Below are 25,961 nucleotides of genomic sequence, written 5' to 3'. Positions count from 1 at the left end.
GTCTGTCAAGGTCAGTCTTGTCTACTCAGACCGGCAGTGGCTCTCCACAGTCTAAGGCTAAAGTCTTGTACATCAACTTACTGGAGATACTGGGGATTGAACCTGGGGCTTTCTGCATGCCACAAAGATGCTCTACCTCTGAGCCATGGCCCCTCTCACATTTGTTTTCTCTACTTCCTCCACTATGTCTTCCATGTGTACAAATCCCCCGGGGGGGCGGGTTGCGGTATACAGTTTGTCTTTCTGGTATTCTAATCAGGCCTCAGATACAGTGGGAGCTCACAGGAGCACAGCTCCTGAACCTTTCTGAGAGTTCCACCTCCTCCTTCTGAGAGTTCTACCTCCTTGTCCATTGAATAGTATGTGCAGCTGCATAACAATCCCTGGATGAGCTCCACCACCTATTTTTCAACAAAACGACCCCTGATTCTAATAATTGGTAGAAATCAGACAGAAATACAATCTTCAGAAACTCCAGCTGTGATTTTTGGCCGGAAGATCACTTATCAACCTCGCTTTAATGATAGCGAGTTTCTCTTTCCCTTCAATGTCGTGCTAGAAATCTGGAAATCAAAATCAGATAGGGAGATGGCAGTAAAAAAAAAAAAGGTAAAGGCAGTCCCCTGTGCAAGCCCCAGTCATTTCTGACTCTGGGGTGATGTCGCATCACAACGTTTTCACGGCAGACTTTTTACAGGGTGGTTAGGGCGATGGCAGAAAAGCCATCAGATCAGAAGGAGCAACTCCTCAGTGGTTGAGTGGAGCTGCGAGGCTTGGTCAAAGCTTGCAAGTTCTCTGGCCATGGTGGAGGTATCAAATTATACAATCCCTAACTAGATCTCAGCAGGGAAGGCAGGGGGGTACAGCCAGTTTGGTGTAGTAGTTAAGTGCGCAGACTCTTATCTGGGAGACCCGGGCTTGATTCCTCACTCCTCCACTTGCAGCCGCTGGAATGGCCTTGGGTCAGCCATAGCTCTTGTAGAGTTGCCCTTGAAAGAGCAGCTGCTGTAAGAGCTCTCTCAGCCCCACCTGCCCCACAGGGTATCTGTTGTGGGGGAGGAAGGTAAAGGAGATTGTGAGCCGCTCTTAGACTCCGAGATTCAGAATGGAGGGTGGGATATAAATCCAATATCATCATCTTCTCCTCCTCCTTTGTCAGATCTCAAAAACTAAGCAGGGTCAGTACTCAGATGAGAGACCACCAAGGAAGTCTCTGCAGAGGAAAGCCTTGGCCAAGCACCCCTGCTTTTCATTTGCCTTGAAAGCCCCTTGCTGGCATCACCATAAATAGGCAGTGGCTTGACAGCACTTTACACACATAGATAGATCTCTTTACACACATAGATAGATCTCAGGAAGTAAGGCCACAAGATGTAGCCTGAATTTGTCAGATCTCAAAACCCAGGGCTTTTTTTTTTCAGTAGGAATGCACAGGAACGCAGTTCCGGCTGCCTTGGCACCAGAGGGTGTGGCTTAATATGCAAATGAGTTCCTGCTGGGCTTTTTCTGCAAAAAAACCCCCAGCCTTGTCAAAAACTAAGTACTGTTGATATTTGGATAGAAGGCCAGGAAGGGAGGCTCTGCGGAGGAAGGCAGTGGCCAACCACCTCTGCTTCTCAACCACCCCTGCTTTCAAGGCAAGTGAGAAGCAGAGGTGGTTGGCTACTTGCTGGGGTCACCAGACGTCAGCTGCAACTTGACGACATGTATGTACCTAACTAGATCTCCGTGTGAAGAACATAATTATGCCTTCCAAACAGCAAGTAAGGGACAGAGGAAGAAACTACGCTGCATTCAGTAGCAGCTGTCCCGTTCCCTTTAGACAGCATCGATCCGTGTGAATGATGAACTCCGTGGAGCAATGGATGAAGGCTAGAAATCCTTCAAAGCGCCAACGGATCCATCAACGGTAGCCAATACCCCTGGTTGAGAAAATATAGCTGCTCCTTCCTTGATGGAATGCCTTGTCAGAAGACAATGTCTTTTTTTGTGTGTGTGTTTTTTCCAAGTGGCTTCTTCGTTCCTCAGACAGAAAAAGAAGACCAAAACACCCTTGATTACTTTCCTCCTGCAGCCGAGTTCACTTAATTAAATGCTATTGGGGGAGACCGTCAGCGGAGAGCGCGAGGCGCTAATCAGAAAGTCACTGGTTCAGAACTCCTCTCAGTCATGAAAGCCAACAGATGGCCTTCGATCGAGAGCAAACGGCAGGGGGAAAACCCGCTAATATTTGGAATCCAAATCGACGAAAGTTTATAGCTGAAAGTTATTGCTTTCTGTAAGGGCAGTAGGAGACCAGAGCGTTGATGTAAGTAGGACTGCTTTGCTTTGCAGTTGTACCCCTAGGTGGGTTTTATTGGGGAATAGGGTTGCCAAGTCCCTCCACCGCTGCGGCGTGTTGCACCAGGGACGCTCTAGGATTTGTGGTAAAACTGTACAGTACCATAGAGTTTTGCCACGAATCCTAGAGTGTCCCCGGCATGATGTGCCTGGCACGATGACATCACTTCTGTGTGACATCATCATGCAGGTATGTCACACGATGACGAGGCTTTTGGGGAGCAAGGATCCCTTCGGCAGCCTGCTTGATGCCAGCTGTTTGGGGCCTCCCGAATCAGGGATCCCTCACCCCTGGCAGCCCTAATTGGCAACATAATGCTCTTTTATTATTTATATTTCTGTCCCTTCGTCGAAGGGATCTTGGAGTGGCATGCAGCATTCTCTCCTTCTCCCAGCCTCACAACAGCCCTAGAAGATGATGAAGAAGAAGATATTGGACTTATATCCCGCCCTCCACTCCGAAGAGCTCTCACAGCAGCTGCCCTTTCAAGGACAGAGTCTCAGAGCGGCTCACAATCTCCTTTCCCTTCCTCCCCCACAACAGACACCCTGTGAGGTAGATGAAGATATTGGAGTTATATCCCGCCCTCCACTCCGAAGAGTCTCAGAGCAGCTCACAATCTCCTTTATCTTCTTCCCCCACAACAAACACCCTGTGAGGTTGGTGGGGCTTAGAGAACTCTCACAGCAGCTGCCCTTTCAAGGACAACCTCTGCCAGAGCTATGGCTGACCCAAGGCCATTCCAGCAGGTGCAAGTGGAGGAGGGGGGAATCAAACCCGGTTCTCCCAGATAAGAGTCCGCACACTTAACCACTACACCAAACTGGCTCTCCTACCCTATGGGGTAGGTTAAGCTCCCTGTCATAGTAACCGGCTCAGGGTCACACCATGAGCTTCACGGCAGCCTGGGGATTTGAACGCAGGTCCCTGAACTCTCGTACCAATGCTCAACCACTACTGCACACTGGGAGAACTTGGAATTATGGTTGCCAGTCCCCCCTGGTGGCCAGCAGGGGTGGGAGATAGGGTTGCCAACTCAAGGTTGGGGGATTCCTGGAGATTTGGGGGTGTATCCTGGGAAGGACAAGGATTTCACTGGGGCACAATGCTACACAGTCGGCCCTCCAAAGCATCCATTTTCTCCAGGGGAAGTGATTTCTGTAGTCTGAGCTGCGATTCCGAGGGATCCCCAGGTCCCCCCTGGAGGCTGAAAACCCTAGTTGGAAGGCATCGTTTTGCTAAGCGATTGCTGGTAAAAGGCTAGTAAAATTGCCGGTGGTTTTTTTTCCTCTAGCACCTACTCTTCCCCTTTGATCTGTTCTCCGCAGATCCAAATGATCAGGTGACCTTCGTGGACTGCAGCACCTTCTGCTTACGCTCTGCAGGTACTCCACCTGGAGACTGGCAACCCTACCATCAGGCAAGGCATTGCTGTTGGAATTATGTATCTGTTAAAGCTTCAGTACTGCAGTCCTAAGCTCTGCTCACGGCCCGAGTTCGATCCCGGGTGGAAGCTGGGTTTTCAGGTAGCCGGCTCGAGGTTGACTCAGCCTTCCATCCTTCCGAGGTTGGTCAAATGAGCACCCAGCTTGCTGGGGGGAAAGCGTAGATGACTGGGGAAGGCAACGGCAAACCACCCTGTAAAAAATCTGCCGTGAAAACATTGTGAAAGCAACGTCACCCCAGAGTGGGAAACGACTGGTGCTTGCACAGGGGTCCTTTCCTTTCCTTTGTATGTCCTTTGCAACGTTCCAGTCATTACAGGGGTAATACAGTACCAGATTCCCTATTGTCCACATGACCTAGGAAGAAGATCCTGACTGCTGTCAATCAAGATCTAAAGCGGGAAAACTTATTTGTTTGTTTGGTCAGTTAGTCGGGTGACTCCTTTGCCTAAGCAACCTAAAGGTCAAGAAGAAACAGGAAGCTCTCTCAAGTCTTCCTTCTCTCTTAGCCATGTTTTCTTTGTGTTAACCTGTAGTTCTTAGCAGCTGGGTGGAACACCGCCTCTAATAGGGATGTGCAGTGCATTTGGAAGAAGATGCCAAGGAAGGAGAGGTGTTCCGAAAGCCTTCAGCCGTTTCCCGCTAAGTAACAGGTCAAAAGGGTCAGTTCCAATAACTTTCGGCGCATAGCAATTTTCATTCGGCCCGTATCCAAATCGATATGACAGCCGAAGCTCCGTTATGGTTCAGAGGAACTAAAATAGTCTGTGACTGATGGCAAAATGAAAGGGGGAGAAACATGCTGAAATATGCAGACCGGCCATCTCAGGGTGGATTTTCTTTTTTTAAAAAAATTAAGGCTCAAAGTTCATACCAGCGCCTTCAGAATCCACTGTCTGGTGTGTAAGTATTTTTAAAGAGAAAACAAATTTGATATTCCTCAACGCATTGACTTTTCACTTTCAAATCGCTCTCTTGAAGCCATACGTTTTAATGCCCACAAATCCCCCCCTTTTTTTTAATAATAAAATAAATTGATTTCAGTAATTAACTAAGCTCCTGATATGAGGTTTCTGACGTTTTGATGGATTCAATGAAAGTTGAATAAGCATTCAAAAATGTATGTGTGTGAGAGAATCTTCTTCCCAAAAATATATATATCTTAAAAAATCTGGAAATAATCAGGCTAGTCCTATCTCACCGAGTCCTAGAAGTTAAACAGGAACTGTCCTGGTTAGCACTTGGCAGGGAGACCTCGAAGGAATGTCCAGGGTCGCTACGCAGAGGCATGCAATGGCAGAACCACCTCTGTTCATCTCTTGCTCTGATCTGGATGACCCAGGATAAGCCTTTCTCAAAACCTGAGCAGGATAACTGGCCTTAAAGATGCCACTGGAACTAAACTTGGTTCTGTTGCTTCAGACCAACATGGTACCCACCTGAAGGCATTGGAGAGTCATCGTGGTGTAGTGGATAAAAAGTGTTGAACTATTATCTGGCAGACTCAGGTTCAAATCTCCACTTGTACCATATAAGCTCGCTGGGTGACCTTTGGCCAGTCACACACTCCTAGCCTAACCTACCTCGCAGAAGGGGCGAACCAATATGTCAGGGGGTGCCAACGGTAGCTCTCCAGATGTTTTTTTTGCCTGCAACTCCCATCAGCCCCAGCCAGCATGGCCAATGGCTGGGGCTGATGGGAGTTGTAGGCAAAAAACATCTGGAGAGCTACCGTGGGCCACCCCTGCTCTATATGTTGTAAGCCGCCCTGAGCCACCCCGGTGGGAAGGGCGGGATATAAATCGAAATATAAATAAATAAATAAATGATTCCATGAGTCTATGTGGGGGGTGGGGTGGAAACATTGATGGACAAGTCCAATCTGCTGAGATGCATTCCACCCTTTGTCTTTTAAGGCGTCTTTTCCAATACGTTGGTAAGAGTGTAATTGGGGTTTTATGGAATATGTCTGAGTTAGGGAAGGATAACACAAGTGGCAGATGGGTGGTGCTCGTCACTGTGTGAATATCCTCTCTGCGTGCCAAATTACAGGTGCAAACATTCCCCCGCTTTGATCAGGGTGATGTAAAATGTATGGAAACCTCTCTGGTGGCAAAATGCACATTTCATGTATGTGGAAGGGAGGAACTGCCATCCACCTGAATGCATTTCACCGGTTTCCTTCAAGTCACGCAGTTCTTGTTTCCTGCTAAATTTTTTACATCTGGTGAAGTGTGAGCCTGTGTGGCTGGCAGCTTCTCTTTGCCTCTGCCACAAACAAACAAACGGGATGAAGATGGAGTCGGGCAGGGTTTCAAAAGCCACACGTCGAAAATTCAGCTCGTCTCCTACGACATCGGAACGTCTTGTTTGCTTCGGAGCTCTCCGCAGATGTCTGCCACTTTTGATGGTTGTAGAATGTGTAATTTGCTGCTTGGTATGCAGGTATCTCTCATTCACTGCTTGGCGTTCCCAAAACTGAGATTATATCACTCATTTATGTAATTGGACGCAGTGGCGGAGGATCACCGTCTGCTATGCATAAGCAGAAAGAAACTTTTTTGCGATATTTTGTACCTAGGTGGGAACATGTGCGGCCTAGGCTGCGTGAGCTGCACTGGCTGCCAATTGTATACCGAGTCCGTTACAAGGTGCTGGTTATTATCTTTAAAGCCCTATATGGCCGAGGACCTGCCTACCTTAGGGACGTCTCTCTCTCCATATGTTCCCCAGAGAGCACTAAGGTCTAGTTCACAAAATCTACTGAAAATCCCCGGGCCAAAGCAGGCCAAATTGAAAGTAACAAGGGAGCGGACCTTCTCGATAACAGCACCCCAATGGTGGAACCAGCTGCCAGAGGAGGTGCGGGCCCTGCGGGACCTTAATCAGTTCCGTAGGGCTTGCAAAATCGTCCTTTTCCAGCTGGCATATTAAGATGGAACCATCGCATCAATAAGCTATGTTCACATGTATATTAAGAATGTAGCACCATTAATTTATACTGTAATTTAAATTTTAATCTAATCGCTGTTTTAAGAAATGCATTTTAATGGTTATGTTGTATTTATTGTTACATCATGGTGTGACCCACCATGTCCTGTAAGCCGCCCTGAGTCTGCTTCGGCGGGGAGGGTGGGGTATAAATAAAAATTTATTATTATTATTAAGTCCACACCAGCCAACATCCCACCTGTGTAGGGTTGCCAAGTCCCCCAGAGCCTCCGGTGGGGGACTTTTTCCAGAAATGATGTCATCGCGCTGGCCGCTCTAGGTGCTTCCGGGAAAACTCTGCGGTTTTCCCAGATGTGCTAGCAATTTGGGAGGTAAAAACTCTATGGTACCTAGAACGGCCGGGGCGTGGCATCACCGGCACAATGACATCACTTCTGGGAGGTTCCCCCTGCCAGCCCAATGGGGGCGGTGGGTTGGGAACCTCCAGGGTGGGGGAAACCCGGCCCGGGGTAGGCTTCCCAACCCCCCCGCCCTGCCAGGGGACCCCTGGATTAGCAGCCTAATCCCCCGCTATCTAAAAATCTGATAGCGGGGGTGGGGGGGTGGAACGACGTTGTGTCTCTTTCCGTGCCTGGCTTCAGGCTTCTCCCTTCCTCCGGCTCACAAAGATCCGCCCACCACCGGCCTGCTATTCGCTCCAGTCCAGCCTCCCTTCGCGAGGTGCATGCTGGGACTTGTAGTCCTTACATCCTCTCACGTCTGCTGAGCATTATTCTCTATGTGGAGATTGATTCTAATAGGATATAATGGGGAATTCATCTGGAGGTTTCGGGGGCTCTGGGGGAGCTGTTTTTTGAGGTAAAGGCACCAAATTTTCAGTATAGTATCTAGTGATTCTCCCCAAAGTATCTCCCAAGTTTCAAAACGATTGGACCAGGGGGTCCCATTTTATGAGCCCCAAAAGAAGGTGCCCCTATCCTTCATTATTTCCTGTGGAAGGAAGGCATTTAAAAAGGTGTGCGGTTCCTTTAAATGTGATGGCCAGAACTCCCTTGGAGTTCAATTATGCTTGTCACACCCTTGTTCCTGGCTCCTCCCCGATGTCTCCTGGCTTCACCCCCAAAGTCTCCTGGCTCCAGCCCCAAAGTCCCCAGATATTTCTTGAATTGGACTTGGCAACCCTAGCCCGGGGGCTTGGCAGCTCTACACCTGTGTCTTTGGCCTTTACTTCCTGTTTGTTTTGGACTGACCTATACTAGCCATGCCCTGAACTGGGTGGTCCAGGTTAGCCCAAACTCATTAGGAAGGTCACCCAAGTTTGGGAGACCACCGAGCGAGTTGCTATGCAAAAGCAGGCAATGGCTCCGTTCTTCTCTTGTTCTTCTCTGTTCTTCTTCTTGCCCTGACCTGGATGGCCCAGGCTAGGCCAGTCTTGTCAGATCGCAGAACTTAATCAGGGTTGGCCCCGGTTACGACTTGAATGGGACACCGCCAAGGAAGACCAGGGTGGCTACGCGGAGGCGGGCAATAGCAAACTGCCTCTCTTCATCTCTTGCCCTGACCTGGATGGCCCACGTTAGGTCAGTCTCATAAGATCTCAGAATCTAAGCAGGGTCAGCCCTGGCAAGTTCTTGAATGGAAGACCACGATGGAAGATGACGGTTGCTACGCAGAGGCAGGCAATGGCAAACCACCGCTGCTCCTCTCTTGCCCTGACCTGGATGGCCCAGGCTAGCCCCGTCTCATCAGATCTTGGAAGCTAAGCAGAGTTGGCCCTAGTTAGTACTGGGATGCGGGGCTTTTTTTGGAACAGAAACTTTGGCCACACACCCCTGATCTAGCCAATCCTCCTGGAGCTTACAGTAGGCCTGTAAGAGCCCTGTAAGCTCTTGGAGGATTGGCTACATCAGGGGGGCGTGGCCTAATATACAAAGGAGTGCCTGCTACAAAAGAAAGCACTGCTGGGATGGGAGACCACCAAGGAAGTCCAGGGTTGCTGTGCAGAGGCAGGCAATGGCAAAACCACTAGTGTTGCCAAATCCAATTCATGAAATATCTGGGGACTTTGGGGATGGAGCCAGGAGACTTTGGGGATGGAGCCAGGTAGGCTTGCCAATCCCCAGATGGGGGCAGGGGATCCCCCGGTTTGGAGGCCCTCCCCCCCGCTTCAGGGTCATCAGAAAGCGGGGGGAGGGGAGGGAAATGTCTGCTGGGGACTCTGTTATTCCCTAGGGAGATTTATTCCTACAGAAAATCATGGAGAATTGATCCGCGGGTATCTGGGGCTCTGGGGGGGGCTGTTTTTTGAGGTAGAGGCACCAAATTTTCAGTATAGCATCTAATGCCTCTCCCCAGAATACCTCCCAAGTTTCAAAAAGATTGGACCAGGGGATCCAATTCTATGAGCCCCAAAAGAAGGTCCCCCTATGCTTCATTATTTCTTATGGAAGGAAGACATTGAAAAGGTGTGCCGTCCCTTTAAATGTGATGGCCAGAACTCCCTTTGGAGTTCAATTATGCTTGTCACAGCCTTGATCTTGGCCCCACCCCTAATATCTCCTGGCTCCACCCCCAAAGTCTCCTGGCTCCACCCCCAAAGTCCCCAGATATTTCTTGAATTGGACTTGGCAACCCTAGAGCCAGGAGACTTTGGGGATGGAGCCAGGAGACTTTGGGGATGAAGCCAGGAGCAAGATTGCGACAAGCACAACTGAACTCCGAAGGGATTTCTGGCCGTCACATTCAAAGGGACCGCACACCTTTTAAATGCCTTCCCTCCATTGGAAATAATGAAGGATAGGGGCACCTTCTTTGGGGGGCTCGTTGCATTGGACTCCCTGGTCCAATTCTTTTGAAACTTGGAGGGTATTTTGAGGAGAGGCATCGGATGCTATGCTGCAAATTTGGTACCTCTATCTCAAAAACCAGCCTCCCCAGAGCCCCAAATCCCCACGGATCAATTCTCTGTTATACCTTATGGCAGGGGTGGCCAACGGTAGCTCTCCAGATGTTTTTTGCCTACAGCTCCCATTAGCCCCAGCCATTGGCCATACTGGCTGGGGCTGATGGGAGTTGTAGGCAAAAAACATCTGGAGAGCTATCGTTGGCCACCCCTGCCCTATGGGAATTGGTCTCAATAGGGAATAATAGAGTTCCCAGGAGATAGTTTCCTCCCCCCCCCCCCCGACTGCTTTCTGATAACCCTGAAGGGGGGGAGGGCCTCCAAACTGGGGGATCCCCTGCCCCCACCTGAGGATTTGTCGAAACAGAAACCACAGCGTAAATGATTAGCAACAACTTGGGAAAAAACACTGAAATTACCATATACGTTGCAAACATATGCTTAACAAATTTCTTTTATATACATATCATCATAAATGCATTTTCTTCACAAACCAAAACTGTTTTCATCATTCGTGAATAAATCAAAATGACAGTCTTTTCCATTAATTTGGTAAGCCAGTACTGTAGTGCACTGTCTGAAAAAAGTCCTTATATTGAGAGACGTAGACAGTACCACATTGATCGTAACCTCTTATTTTGGGCAGCAGGCCGAAATCTAGCTGGTGCGGCTGCCAAATTTCGGTCTACCACCTGGCGATTGGCAACCCTACAAACCACCTCTGCGCACCTCTTGCCCTGAAATCCCTCTGGAGCCACCATAAATCATCTGAGACCAGCTGTCTTCTTTAACATCAGCACTTTTTGACGTTTCTTTTCCTGTCCCTAAAGGACCGGCTTTTCACCAATGACTTTTTGGCATGCTCCTTTGGTTGGGACTGCTGTTTAAGGTTTGGTACCTCTACCCAGAGGCGTCACTAGGGCAGGGCCAAGGGGGCCATTGCCCCCCCCCCCCTAGAGCATTCTCATTGGCCCCCTAGGGCTCTTTGAAGGCAGCAGGCGGCAAGCAATCACAGTCTTTATTGGCGGGAGACGCGGGGAGGCTCTTTCAAGGCAGTGGCGAAGCGAGAGAAGGCCGGGAGGGAAGAGGAAAGCGCAGCTCTCCGCAGGCAGGCATCAGAGGGCGAGCAGGCAAACCAGGGAAGGGAGGACGTTGCGAGCCAACCAGCGAGGGAAAGGAGGCTTTAGACGCGCGGGGCGCAGGAGGGAAGGGAAGGGGGCAGGCAGGCAGAGAACGAGGGAGTCCCTCACGCAGGAGGAAAACAGGCGGCATCGGCCGCGCTCGCAGCAGCAAGAGGAGGAGCGGGTGAGGGGTAGCGCAGGAGCATTGGCGGCAGTGCGCATGAGCGCCAGTGCTGAAGACTCCGCACCGCAGGCGCTGCTGCTGGCGGCGGGGGAGGAGGGGGCAGGCGACGAGGACCCGAAGCGGGCTTCTTTCTCGCTGGTTCTCGCCAGGTGCGCTGAGCTCCCCCAGCCGCCGCTCTCGGCTAGCAACTGGTCTTGCACAAGCCCGCGCCGCCGCCAGCGCCTTGGGAGGGACGGACTGATGGAAGAAGTAGTTTGCAGGACGAGCAGCGCCTCTCCTCAAGTTTCGGGACGGTTACCATCCCCAAATCTTTCGGCTTCTCCAGGCGGAGGCTTCCTTTGTTCGAACGCGAGGGATTTAGCACCTCTGGGCAGCGCACGAGGACTGCTGCTCTTCCCTCCGAGTCCGGCACACTTGGCCCCAGGGTGCAACCGACTTGGCCCCAGGGTGCAACCCACGCACTTGGCCCCAGGGTGCAACCCACCCCAGTGACGCCACTGCCTCTACCTCTCTCTCTTCATCTCTTGTCCTGACCTGTTTGATTGGGACTGCTGTTTAAGGTTTTTATTTGAGTCATTTCCTAGTTTTGGGTGTGTGTTTTTTTCCAAATGCTAAAAAAAATATATAAATCCAGTTATGCTAAATAAATTATTTTCATCTTTCCTGCTGATTGAAGGCTGGGTTTGAACTCATCAGTTGAAGCTGATGTAATAAATATTTTTTTTAAAAAAAAAATCCAAGTAAGTCTTATTTCTATTTGATACTTTTGGGGGGGAGATTAACCAGAAAAAGGAAATTTCTTAATTTTATTTTAGAGGGGGGGGGGGAATGGATAAGAAGGGTGACATAAAAAGGTCTCAAAGAGGCAGCACAAACACTTTCTAAAATAAATGTTATTCTTTTTATTTTACAAAGGGCGTTTTCGCACTGACCTTAATCGGCAGCGACGTCCCTCTTCACCGCGCAGGATCTGCGCGGATTTCACACCAATTGCTGCGGAGCACCCGAAAGAGACGCAAAGTCCCGCGGCTTTTGCGTCGCAAATGTAAAGTTGGTTTTCGGCGAAAACCATTTGCGACACAAAAGCCGCGGGACCTTGCGGCTCTTCCGGGTGCTCCGCAGCAATTGGTGCAAAATCCACGCAGATCCTGCGCGGTGAAGAGGGACGTCGCTGCCGATTAAGGTCAGTGCAAAAACGCCCAAACTTTAAACCCCTCCTTTCGAACTCGGTAAGAGCCACCAAGGTGGCTTACAAATTTAAAACACACATAATCACATCTTGAAAGCCATTGAAACCACAGCATTATAACTATTAAAACTGGAACTAAGATACGTGCAGAAGTATAAAAACAACACTTAAAACATTGCACAAAAGGAGGGACCATGGCAAAAAAGCTAAAGAGATAAAATTACACATGGGTAGAAAGAATGCATAGAGAGAGTTCTTTTCTCCCTCTTTTGTAATTCTAGAACTCATGGTAACCCAGTGAAATTGAAGGTGCTGTCAAATCAAGAGGACAGCCAACACAGTTTTCATTTAGGATATAAATATCTGCAACCTAGGCACACCATAGGGTTTTCAGGATGAGGGGAGCACAGGGGCCACCACTATGAAGGCCCTGAGTCTTGTCACTGCCCTTGTTTCTGTGGCCCACTCAGCATGGAGATGTTACCTGGCCAGCAGGTTTATTATGGTCAACAGAGGACTGCTTTGGTGTAAAAGGTCAGCGATGCTGCAAAATACCCCTTCTGAATTGCAAACAGATTGACAGACACCAGTCAAGGATTCTCCCTAGCCCCCAAGAACAGGCTTCAGTGGGAGGGGTAAAAAACAGCTGAAAAATGAACAAGATAGACATGGGTGGGGTAGTAACTCCATTGTCACTTCTGGATCATTTTATTTATTAACATATTTTAACCCACTTCCCCCATTTCCAAAAGATGCTCAGGATGGGGTTGCCAGAGGGAACCTCTGTTGGTTCTGGTCTGACTATCTGGGGTCACAGAAAACAATTCTGTGCCATCCTCTGTATGACAGCCCTTCAAATACTTTCACAAGCACTCTTTGTGTGCAGTCTGTCAACCAGTTACAGATCCACCTAACAGTAACAGGATCCAAACCACATTTTACCAACTTGTCAACAAGGATAGTATGTAGAACCTTATCAAAAACCTTACTAAATCATGATAAACTTACTAAATCAAGATAAACTACAGCGTTCCTCTGATCAGCAAGGTAGTAACTTTCTCAAAAAAAAAGATAAGGTTATTCTGACATGACTTGTTCTTGAGAAACCCATGCTGGCACAATAATCACAGCCATCTTTTCTAAATGTTCCAGGACTGACTGATGATTTGTTCTAAAACTTTTCTAGGTATAGACATCAAGCTGACAGGTCAGTAGTTATCTGAAGCCTCCTTTTTCCACTTCTTGAAGATGGGGACATCTGTCCACTTTCAATCTTCTGACACCTCACCGGGAATTCCAAAAAATAATGCTCAGAAATTACATCCTCAAGTTCTTTTAATACCCTTGGATGCAGTTCATCTGGCCTTGAGGACTTAGTTTCATTTAAAGAAACTAGTACTGATTCCTCACTAGCAGTTGCTCAGCCCCGAGCTTCTGCTTTCCATGGCTCAAGCAATTGATTTCCCATCAGTTGCTGTGCAGATGCATACGGCTCCATTCAATTCTCCCCAAGGCTTCCTGATCTCCAAAAAGAAAGATCAAGAAGACTCGAAGAAAACTGGAGGGAACCGCGGGTCAAAATGCACCCACACAGCAACTGAAAGGGAATCAGTCGCTTTATGCTGAGGAAAGCAGAAGCCCAGGGATGGAGCAACTGTTAGTGAAGAATTGGTGTAGGTGTTTATGTACTACCCCTTGTCAAGCATGCATATTTCTGTGTGCCATGATGGTCCATAAGACAAAGAGCAGAACACCAACCTCTCCTGCTCCCCCCTCTTTTACAACCTAAGGGCAAGTAATAAATCCATCTGGCCCAAGGATGTTTAGGTTAGCCTGGCTGGTAACAGTGCAATGCGCCTCTCCCTCAGATTCACACAGCCAGCTCTTATCTGCTCTCAGGGAAAGCGTGAGAAAGGGAGATGTTTTTAATAGCCTACATTCCTTAGTGATAAAAGAGATACTATGTAGTAACCTTTGAACCCGTGACTCAAATTGCATCTGTATGTTATCCTTTGAAGCTATTCTATAAAGTAACTATGTAACTTTGTATACGTCATTATTTCCAAGGATTCTGTCCTTGGCAAAGCTATGGAGTTTCTACAATAAAGCAACTTTTGACTCAATAACAAAAGACTGATAATTGGGAAATATCTATGCTTGACACCCCTATGCTAATTCTAGTCTGCAACTCCTTTCCCTCATTGTATGTTCTGTTTTTGCCATGTTGAGCACCGTTTCCCTCTGAAGAAAAGACTGAGGGAAAGTAGGCATTGAGCAGTTCCGCCCTCTCTTCATCACCTGCTACAATTTCACTTCCCTCTCCCTGCAAGGGGCCTACCATCTCCTTGCTCTGTTTCTTACTTTTATATAAGAAAAGAACCGCTGTTTTTAGCATCTTTCACAACCGAGCTTTAGCTTTCCTAACTCTTTCTCTACAAGTACTTGTTATTTGTTTATATTCATCTTTGGGTTATAAGGCCCTCCTTCCATTTCCTAAATGAGTCTTTTTATTATTATTATTATTTCTCAGGTCTTTAGAGAGCTGTTTATAGAGCCATCTTGGGTTCTTTAGGCTGCTGCCATTTTTCCTTCTCACAGGAATCGTTTGTGAATGTGCCTTCAGTATTGGTGAGTGATTTCCACGATGGGGGTGATTGATTTTAGTGACATCCGGAACAATCTGGAAGTGACAATGGGTACTTCTGGTACAATCCAGAAGTGACAATGGGTAGCGCTAGGAATCATTAGGAACTCTGTGGTAAAACCATCGAGCTTCCAGGGATTCCTAGAGCTATCCAATGTCACTACAGGACTGTAGCCGGAAGTGATATACTTGCAGAGACCAGCAATGATTTATTCTTTTATTTTTCTTCCTAACTAAGGCTCAGGCCTGTAGCCACAGGGGGGCCTGTGGGGGCACTGCCCCCTGACATCCAGGCAGAGCCCCCCCGACTTCCAGGGGACCTCCAGCATGCAGTCTGCTTTTTTCATTTTCTTTTTGTTAGGGCTGAGTCGGCGAAGCATCATCAGTGGCAGCCAGAGACAGGAGAGCTGAGCAGGGCACAGGTAGAGAGGAAGGAGGCAGAGGAAGCCATGTGGAATGGGCTGGGGGGGGGGGGGCGGGGTGTGTGTGGAGAGGATGGATAGAACTGCCGGGTGCAAAGTGCCAGGCTGGGAGAGAGGGAGTGGAAGGAACCCGCCCCCCACCACTAGCACGCAGTCCCTTCTTCATTCCAAAATGTGAGGGTTGGCTGTCTCAAGTTGGCCACATTCAGAGCCTCCAGCTTTTGCCCCCACCCCAGAAAGCTTCTGAGAAGCAGCAAGCCCTGCAGTGGATGGGAAAGGGTGCCCCCCTGACTTGAACCGTCCATAAAAACTCTGCTCTCTTCACATGGGCTTTTGATCCGTAGGGCTTGTAAAACCGCCCTCTTCCAACTGGCCTTCTAAGATGGAATCTTTGCCATGATACCTAGCCATCTTTATATACGTACTGAAACTGTAGCACCATTAATTTATATCGGTTTTAAATTATTTATTTAACTTAAATTTACAAACCTGTATTTAACTGTATTTTATTGTATTAATTGTATGTTATTGTTATATCACGGTATATCTATCATGTCTTGTAAGCCGCCCTGAGCCTGCCTTGGCGGGGAGGGCGGGATATAAATAAAAAAAAATTATTATTATTATTATTATTATTATTATTATTATTATTATTATTATTATCATGACCATCATAAGGCATCAATTAATGCAGCTGTCACAGCTGGACTTGGTTTAAACCACAACAAGCAGCTTTTGATTGTGTGTTTTTTTTTAAAAAAAAATCCTATCTCCTATCTGTCTAAGAGATGCTATTTGGGGGGAGAAGATAGATGGGAGATTTCTCTGATGCTTTGGTATCCCAAAGAGATAAAAGCTTGAAAGAATCACAGCTGCTTTTTGTTTCTTTTGAAGAACTGGGTTATATTTGCTGAAAGCACAATTCTGTTTGTGCATGTCAGATGGATAATTTAATTTGCTTTGGACTCTTTTCCTTCTCTTTAGAAAACTGTGTTGCTCAAGATCTGGGCGTTGCCACTCCCGTTTTAGCAAAAAAAAAAACCCTTCTCGTCCCAGATTTGAACTTCAGCATTCTCTTTAATCTTTGCATGGGGCGGTGAGAGACATATTCAAAACGTTCAGAGAGAGCAGGATCATCCCCTGAGGTAAATAGATCTTTTTTGCATGCATTTTGGCCTGAAGTGGAAGGGGATAGAAAGTTAGGACAAGTGAAACTTTCCCGATTTCTGTCTTGGAATGGTAACAACTTCATTTAATGAATAAATCTTATTTGATTACATCATAGAGGTGATCATTTATGTGTAGCACTTGAAGCTATTGTCATTTGCCTGCTATTGTCATTCAGCATCTGAAATCACTCCACGTTCCAATAATTCATAGAATCATAGAGTTGGAAGGGACCTCCAGGGTCATCTAGTGCAACCCCCTGCACAATGCAGGAAACTCACAAAGACCTCCCCCTAAAATCACAGGGACCGATTTCCCACTCACCTTACGCAGCTCTCACGTTCCTCTGCTCAGTGGGGCTTCCTTCCGATTTCATACTATCTGCCCTGGGGCTGCAAGTAACGTCGGCGTTTTTGTACAGCAAACAGTAACCTCTAAAATCCAGTTTCCTTTTGCCGTGTGAAAATGCTGTAAGGTGAGTGGAAAATCGGTCAGGACCTTCATTGCTGTCAGATGGCCATCAAGCCTCTGTTTGAAAACTTCCAAGGAAGGAGAGCCCATGTTATGTCTTGAACATAAGCTGTTGTGCCGCAGGGCGATCGCTACTAAAGGCGACCTACAGGTCCCCGGATGTGGCTCGCCAGATGCCCCGCCCATCAAGATCTATGGTGGGAAGTTTGACCAGCCAGGATTGGTCTGGCCAGACGAGGGGGCAGTTCCGGGTAATGTATATAAGCAGGACCCGGCCCGCGTGCTCGCTCTCTTGTAATGCGCTACTGAATAAACCATGTTGCCTTCAACCCGTCTCGGTTCTCAGCACATTACAGCCCACCACCTCCTGAGGAAGCCTGTTCCGCTGAGGAAACTTCCTCTAACGGTCAGGAAGTTCTTCCTGATGTTGAGCTGATCAAAAATTAGAAAATCAAACATTAGAGCAGATGGACTCACATTCTTGCTGTAACTGAAGAAGTGAGCCATGACTCACGAAAGCTCAACTTATGCCATTGGGTTTTTTTTTTTTTAAAAAAGTTTTATTGGTTTCAGAAAGGGTGAGGGTAGGGGATAGGGGGGAATAGAAAGCACAATCCATTTTGACCTTGTTCTGCATAAAAATACTTTCAGAAAGTTCAAGCTTAATTCTACAATACTTTCTTTACATAAATTGTCCCATATTATTATGTCTAAACTAAATGTCATCCACATTTTAAAATTTTGTAGCATACATCTTTTGTTAAAGTTATCTATTAGTTTTGACAATTCCAGCAAAGGTAATTTTATAATATAAAATACAGGGGGGGGGGGAGGAGAAATAAGTTCACACCAGAGAATCTTAAGGGTCTTGAATGTCTAACCAGGCATAAAATTACATCCAGTATTTTCTTGCTTCTTCTTTAGATTTCCCAGCCAGCAGTTGGGATAGAAAGTTCAGCTCTGCTGTATCCAGAATTTTCCCCACCAAGTCCATTTTCGTGGGAATTTCCTGAGATTTCCATCTCTGCGCCAAGAGAATCCTGGCTGCTGTGTTAAAGTGTGCCAACAAATTTCTTTGGAATAGTCCTCAGGAATAAAATAAAAATAGTTCAAAAAAAATAGTTCTGGTTTGAAATGGATCTGTGTCTTCGTAATCTTCTGTAATATTTCATGCACCATTTCCCAATAGCCCTTCACCATCTCACACGTCCACCACATATGGTAAAAAGAACCAACCTGTTTAGTGCATTTCCAACATTTGTTAGACATATTAGTATAAATCTTACACAATTTTTGTGGGATCAAGTACCATCTATAAAACATCTTATACAAATTTTCCTTAAAAGTTACTGACCTAGTTAATTTAACGTTAAGCTTCCACTGTCTCTCCCATTCTTCTAATGTAATATTATAACCAAAAATTTTTGCCCATTGGACCATGCAATGCACAGCAGCCAAGAAGGTCAGAGCGCCTGCTCCGGCTGCAACGCCACTGAGGATGTTCTCCGCAGCTGAGAACGAAACGTCTGGAAGAAAAACTTTCTCCGGCAGAACACGGCACTTGAGCCCGAAAGATTCTACAAACCCTAAGGACCATACAATCTTTTACAACTTCCTCTTGTGTCTTCATTTGAAGTAGATATGCATACAATTTGGAGATTAGCTTTTCTTGTGGACCCAAAAGAATTTTGTCAAATAAATATTGTTCCGTATTGAAACCTGTCGCCTTGCCTTTGCATATCTGGATTCAACTTGCATTCTCAACCACCACTTCATTTTAATATCCATATTTTCCAGCTCTTCTTTGGTTTTCAATTGATTATCTTTTCCCAACAGGTCATCGTACCTATAATTCTGATTTGATTTTAGGAGATTCGGATGAGTAAATGCTTCTACTGGAGAAACCCATCTTGGAATTTTTTGATAAATTCTGGTCTTTAGCCATGACCACGTATGGTACAAGGATTTTCGAAACCAGTGATTCTTAAAACAGGAATGGCCTTCAAGTCTTTGATACCATAAATATGCATGCCACCCCATAGTAAGATCATGTTCTTCTAACAACAATTGTCTCTTGTCATTCAACAGTATCCAGTCTCTTACCCATAGAAGCGCAGAAGCTTTATAATACAATTGCTAGTCTGGAAGGCCCATACCTGCTCTTAATTTCGAATCTTGCAGTGTCTTTAATAACTTATGCCATTGTTATAGAGTCCCAAGCTCAGTCCTCCAGGCTGCAATGAGCCAGGCAGAAACACTAGTGAGGAACATAGACATTAGTCCACATACATAACAGTATCCTTGTCAACTGAGGAGACAGACTTGCCTTTTGACAGGGCATCACCTGTTTTTACCAGCCAATTTGGCTCAAAATGGTGCACAGGGTGAGGAGAGATCTGAGTTTTGTTTACTCAGCCAGATTATCTTCTTTCCTTATATTCTTCCTTTGCTAATTATAAACCAAGAGAGAGACTTCCACGGGCCTTTTGTTTGTGTTGCTTTCTAGTGATCGCAGACCCCTGTGGGTGCTTTTGTTAGGCCTTTTGTACGTTGGTGTCTGTCTGGGCTGAGCTGCTGGAAATGTTCTCATCACAAAGGCCCACTCCGAGAAGGGAAACATTCAAACCATTTCTCATTAGGTGCTCGCAGCTCAAAAAGACGACATGCCACTACCCCAGCAGGAATAAAGGAGCCAAGGGAGAATTGTCTTCGTTAATGGGGCTAGATTCAAATAGCTGACCAGTTTGAGAGGGAGATTCATTTCAGTTGTTTCTTTAGAGAGGGAAACAGCGTTCTTCCAGCTCGCCTATGAAAATAAGAGAATAGGTCAGGCCGCTTTTAAAAATAACGAGGTGCTTTTTTGGCAACGTGACGAGCATGATTGTGCTTCATGCTGGCTCAGGGCCCATTTACAGGTGAGATGCTTTTTTCAAGGTGTAATAACCTCTTTCTTTTTGTATTTTCAAGGTCAAGACAGCTTTCAATAGCCAAAGAAGGCACTTCCTCTGCGTGAAAGAGATCATTTCAGGGCAACAGCTATCTTGGCTCTTGGCTTCAGACATTTCTGAGCATGCTCAGATGCCATACATTTTGGGAGGGGTGACATGATAGAGGTTTGCAAGATAATGCACGGGATGGAGAAAGTAGAGAAAGAGGTACTTTTCTCCCTTTCTCACAATACAAGAACTCGTGGGCATTCGATGAAATTGCTGAGCAGACAGGTTAAAACGGATAAAAGGAAGTACTTCTTCACCCAAAGGGTGATTAACATGTGGAATTCACTGCCACAGGAGGTGGTGGCGTCCACAAGCATAGCCACCTTCAAGAAGGGGTTAGATAAAAATATGGAGCAGAGGTCCATCAGTGGCTATTAGCCACAGTGTGTGTGTGTGTATATATATATGTATATATATATATATATATATATATATATATATATATATATATATATATATATATATATATATATATATATATATATATATATATATATTTGGCCGCTGTGTGACACAGAATGTTGGACTGGATGGGCCATTGGCCTGATCTAACATGGCTTCTCTTATGTTCTTATGTTCTTAATAAGGAGAGTAGTCATGGAGAACACTGATTATACCCACAGGGCCTGTCACAGGCCAGCAATTTCAATCCCTAACTATAAATCTCTCTGTTTATTGGCCAGACAAGGGGAGCTGGAGATTTCCTGGGATTACAACAGATCTCCAGGCAACAGAGATCAGTTCCCCTGGAGAAAATGGCTACCTTGGAAGGTGGACCCTATGGCATTACGTCCTATCAAGGTCCCACCGCTTGCAAAACTCAGCTCTCCTCAGGCTCCACCCCCGAAATCTCCTAACCTGGAAAAGGCAGCCATACCTGTCAAGCGGATGAGTGCTGAAAAGTTCCCCGATGAAACGTAGGGTGCGATCACATGAGCATTGGCCCGACACAGCTCCCCTCCCCTCCAAATTAAATGGGCATGATCACACCTGGCTCCATGCCTCATTTATCCTTACCTCACCTAAAACAACTCTAATTGGATTAAAGAGAAATGGTCAAGTGAGTTCCCTGTGGAAGCACCCTGTCATTACTGACTCAAGGGGTGACATCATATCCTGGCTTTTTCTTGGCAGACTTTTTACGGGGTGGTTTGCCCTTGCCTTCCCCAGTCATCTACACTTTGCCCCCAGCAAGCCGGATATTCATTTTACCAACCTCAGAAGGATGGAAGTTTAAGTCAACCTCAAGCCAGCTACCTGAACCCAGCTTCCGCTGGGATCGAACTCAGGTTGTGAGCAGAGCTTGGACTGCAATAACGCAGCTGCAGGGCTGATAAAGTGGATTAAATGGCCACCTGCAAATTCCAGTGGCTTCCTTGGCAAAGCACTTCCCGGGTGGGATTCTGGCCATCGGATCATCCAAGTATGCCATGGAAACACATGAGGGTGTGATCACTCCACTCCGTTTCCAGCACATCCTTTTCCCCACAACTCCACTCCAATGTGTGTTTCAGCACCCCCATAGAACTGGCCAGGAGCATGTGTGCATTTGTCTGCTTCTGCAGATACAGAGAATTGGGGGGGGGGGGCACCCAACCCAGTGGCAGGTTGCTGTGCATTAGCAATATGGACGACCAACCATGGGCCAACAGACTATGAGAGCCAGTTTGGTGTAGTGGTTAAGTATGCAGACTCTTATCTGGGAGAACCGGGTTTGATTCCCCACTCCTCCACTTGCACCTGCTGGAATGGCCTTGGGTCAGCCATAGCTCTGGCAGAGGTTGTCCTTGAAAGGGCAGCTGCTGTGAGAGCCTCTCTAGCCCCACCCACCTCACAGGGTGTCTGTTGTGGGGGGAGAAGATATAGGAGATTGTGTAGTGGTTAAGTGCACGGACTCTTATCTGGGAGAACCGGGTTTGATTCCCCTCTCCTCCACTTGCAGCTGCTGGAAGGGCCTTGGGTCAGCCATAGCTCTGGCAGAGGTTGTCCTTGAAAGGGCAGCTGCTGTGAGAGCCCTCTCCAGCCCCACCCACCGCACAGGGTGTCTGTTGTGGGGGAGGAAGGGAAAGGAGATTGTGAGCCGCTCTGAGACTCTGCCCTTGAAAGGGCAGCTGCTGCGAGAGCCCTCTCAGCCCCACCCACTTCACAGGTTGTCTGTTGTGGGAGAGGAAGATAAAGGAGATTGTAGGCCGCTCTGAGACTCTGTCCTTGAAAGGGCAGCTGCTGTGAGAGCCCTCTCAGCCCCACCCACCTCATAGGCTGTCTGCTATGGGGGAGGAAGGGAAAGGAGATTGTAGGCCGCTCTGAGACTCTGTCCTTGAAAGGGCAGCTGCTGTGAGAGTCCTCTCAGCCCCACCCACCTCACAGGGTGTTTGTTGTGGGGGAGGAAGGGAAAGGAGATTGTGAGCCGCTCTGAGACTCTGCCCTTGAAAGGGCAGCTGCTGCGAGAGCCCTCTCAGCCCCACTCACTTCACAGGTTGTCTGTTGTGGGAGAGGAAGATAAAGGAGATTGTGAGCCACTCTGAGACTCAGAAATTCAGAGTGGAGGGCGGGATATAAATCCAATATCATCATCATCTTCTTCTTCGCTGGATTAGAGGTGCTGTCTGATTGACATAAACAGCCCCAAAAGCCAAGATACAGCCACGGCAACCTGCCCATCTGACCACATCCTTAGATTATCTTTGCCACAATATGGATTGGAAATGCACAGTACAGGAACAGGAGGACTAAGTCTTCCATGCCTAGAGTTGTCAACCTCTTGGAGATTTCCCAGAATTAAAACTGCTCTCCAGCTAACCGAAGTCAGTTCCCCTGAAGAAAATGGTCTTTTACCGTTCTGCAGGGCCTGCGAGACAGCACTCTTCCGCCAAGCATTTGGTAATTAAGAGCAAAGGCTGCAACAGAAATTGAATTATCTCGACCACCTCAAAGCACAAGCCCGACCCCGAGAGCTTTCTTTTCTCAAAGGAATATCTGGCAGTAACAGCCGATGGTGAAATTAGATACAGAATGGATAGGATATCCACCATCATTAAATATACCATCATTTAAAGATTATTATAGCACCTGAAATTGTTTTTTGTTTTTATGTTTTAATGTACTAGGAATATATTGGCTTAACTGGTTTTTATGTGATAGTTTATTAATTTGTAAGCCCCCCTGAGCCTGCTTCGTTGGGGAGGGTGGGATATAAGCCAAATAGATGGATGGATGGATGGATGGATGGATGGATGGATGGATGGATGGATGGATGGATGGATGGCTAGATAACAGATGGACAGACAGACAGACGGACGGATGGATGGATGGATGGATGGATGGATGGATGGATGGATGGATGGATAGCGAGGCTGTCCAACAGAGGGTTCTCCTGGGTCACCTTTTGGCTGTAGTCACTGGCTAGCCTCTGATATGTAAAACTCCTTTACCCATTGCAAAGTACTTGTGCTGGTTGGGGATCACACATGGAGTGGGGGATTTTGCCTCCCAGACGCAAACAGGTATTTTCTGTTTGCAGGCACAGACGATAGATAGATAGATAGATGATAGATAGATAGACAGACAGACAGACAGATGATGGATGGATGGATGGATGGATAGATAGATAGATAGATAGATAGATAGATAGATAGATAGATAGATAGATAGATAGATAGATAGATAGATAGATAGATAGATAGAAATATTTCCCCCAGGCTCAACCCCAAAATCTCCAGGGCTTTCTCAACCCAAAGTTGGCAACCCTAAGGATTTCAATGTGGGTCTCATCAACTGGCCTGGATTGGTGGAAATGGTGGGGATTAGGGCTTTTAAAGGTGCTAACACCCCGTCATATACTCGGAAATAAATTGTAAAAGAAAACTGTGATTGCGATTATATTATCGTTAGCTGTTATTAGCTATACAAACTATGATTCTTTTGCAGGGCTGGATTAACATTTAGGCCAAGTAGGCACTGGCCTATGGGCCCCTGGGCCTTTAAGGTCCCCAAGCCAGCTTTCCTCCCAGTTTCCCCCCTGCTTGCAGCCCTCCCAGCCTCCACACACAGCCGATTTGCCTGGTGCAACTGCTGCTGGCGTCTTCGCCAAGTTTGCCTCTCTCTGCCTCTCCCCTGTGGCTTTGTCAAAGGGGCTTTTGAGAAGGGGCCTGCAGGCTGCAGTGGGGGCCGTGGGCAATGGGGCAGGTGCTCCAACTCTGAGATCATTTGCGAGGGCCCCCCAAGATTTGAACTGCCTAGGGGCCTCCACAGGGCTTAATCTGGCACTGTTTCTTTGTACCTGAGGTACCACTTTGGAAAAGAGACAGGTCATCTGGGATGACAAAATCCAAGGGAAAGGTTTGAAGGAGGAGAATTTCCCTGTCCCTCAGTCACGTTTTCACAAGGCTGGAAGTGACATTTCTGAGAAGAGGACACATGGCTTCCTGTCCGCCACGGGACGTTAACTCTGAGGAATGGAATTGCTCCTCAGTGACTCAATAGACATATTAGGAGTGTGTTCATTATTCTCTTTGCTGTCTCTTTGGAGCAGTGCCCCCAAGGAAGTTGGGGGAAAGATGAAGGCCCATTGGTGGTGGTGAACTCTGGGCCTTGTGCAGCCGCTCTAGGAATGTGAAGATTCCCCCTTTCTTATTTCTCCAGGGCTGCATTTGGAGGCAGGCAGAGGAGAAAGGACAAATATTAAACATATAATTCTAAAGATAGAGATGGATCTTCCTTCGGGGAGAGAAGAACTGGGGAGAGGGGATTGCTAAAGCTCTTTACCACCGCAGCAGAGCAGATAATTAGGCAATTAGTGCTGTTAAAAGTTGACAAAGCGACGGGGCTTCGATGGATTATGTCCTCAGATTTTGAAGGAAGGAAGAGCAAAAGATTTCGAAAACCCTGCGGCAAAGGCTTTTTGATCAGTCGGATGGGAGAAGAGAAGCAACCCCCTTCAAAATTAGGACAGGCAGTAGGGGTGCCATTTTTGGTAGGCAGCTGCGGCTGCTGCTGCTGCATCATCATAATCCTGCTTGGGAAAGTGTCCCATCTTTACCATTACACGGGAGAAAATCTGCATTTGATAAAAGAGCCCCGTGGCGCAGAGCGTTAAAGCCGCAGTACGGCAGTCCTAAGCTCTGCTCACGACCTGAGTTAGATCCCCGGCAGAAGCTGGGTTTTCAGGTAGACGGCTCGAGGTTGACTCAGCCTTCATTCCTTCCGAGGTCGGTCAAATGAGTCCCCAGCTTGCTGAGGGGAAAGAGTAGATGACTGGGGAAGGCAATGGCAAACCACCCCGTAAAAAGTCTGCCGTGAAAACGTTTTGAAAGCAACATCACCCCAGAGTTGGAAACGACTGGTGCTTGCACAGGGGACCTTTCCTTTTCCTTTTCCTCTCTCCCCTTTCAGCTCAGTGAATGTTTTTTTTTTTCTTTCCGATTGTGAAGAGCATGGTAGCCAGTGTGGTAAAATGGTTAGAATACTGGGTTGGGATCTGGAGGACTTGAGTTCAAATCCTCACTCCGACATTGAGTGAGCTGGTTGAACAAGGGCCGGTCATTGTCTTGCAGTCAAACCTACCCCATAGGAGAGTTATGAAACTCAGAGCCATGTATGCCACCTTTAGCCCCCCTGCAAGTGTGGTGGGTTGGAAATATTCTAGATAGGTAGATGAGAGAATTGCCTGACAACAGAAACATTTATTTACTTGGGAATATATACCCTGAAAGTTCAACACAGTTTGCCTGAAAGCAACGTTTAAAATAGAGTGATGGTGAAAAGAAAAACATTCTTTCGCTCCTCGTGGCTCTGCCCCGTTATACAAAGCTTTTGGAGGCTAATTTACCAAGAAGTACATGCCCTCACCTCATACTCCCCACCTTTCACGCCGGAGTACGCTCTCCTGAACCTTGTAGGCACCTCACGCATTCCTGAGCACGCGGAGGAACTAATTTCACATATGTTCGTGGCAGCTAAATTTGCAATTGCCCTGGTTTGGAAGCAACAAACTCCTCCCTCGAGACAGGCAGGGTGGCTGAAACTATGGGATTATTTTGTCTTAGATAAGCTCACCTATGACTTAGATCCTCGTTGCTCCTCCCAGACCGCTTCCTCGGACTTTGTGTGTAAATGGCGTCCCTTTATT

Source organism: Heteronotia binoei, chromosome 20 (assembly GCF_032191835.1).
Source record: "Heteronotia binoei isolate CCM8104 ecotype False Entrance Well chromosome 20, APGP_CSIRO_Hbin_v1, whole genome shotgun sequence".
NCBI lineage: Eukaryota > Metazoa > Chordata > Lepidosauria > Squamata > Gekkonidae > Heteronotia > Heteronotia binoei.
Note: the sequence above shows the minus strand (reverse complement) of the source record.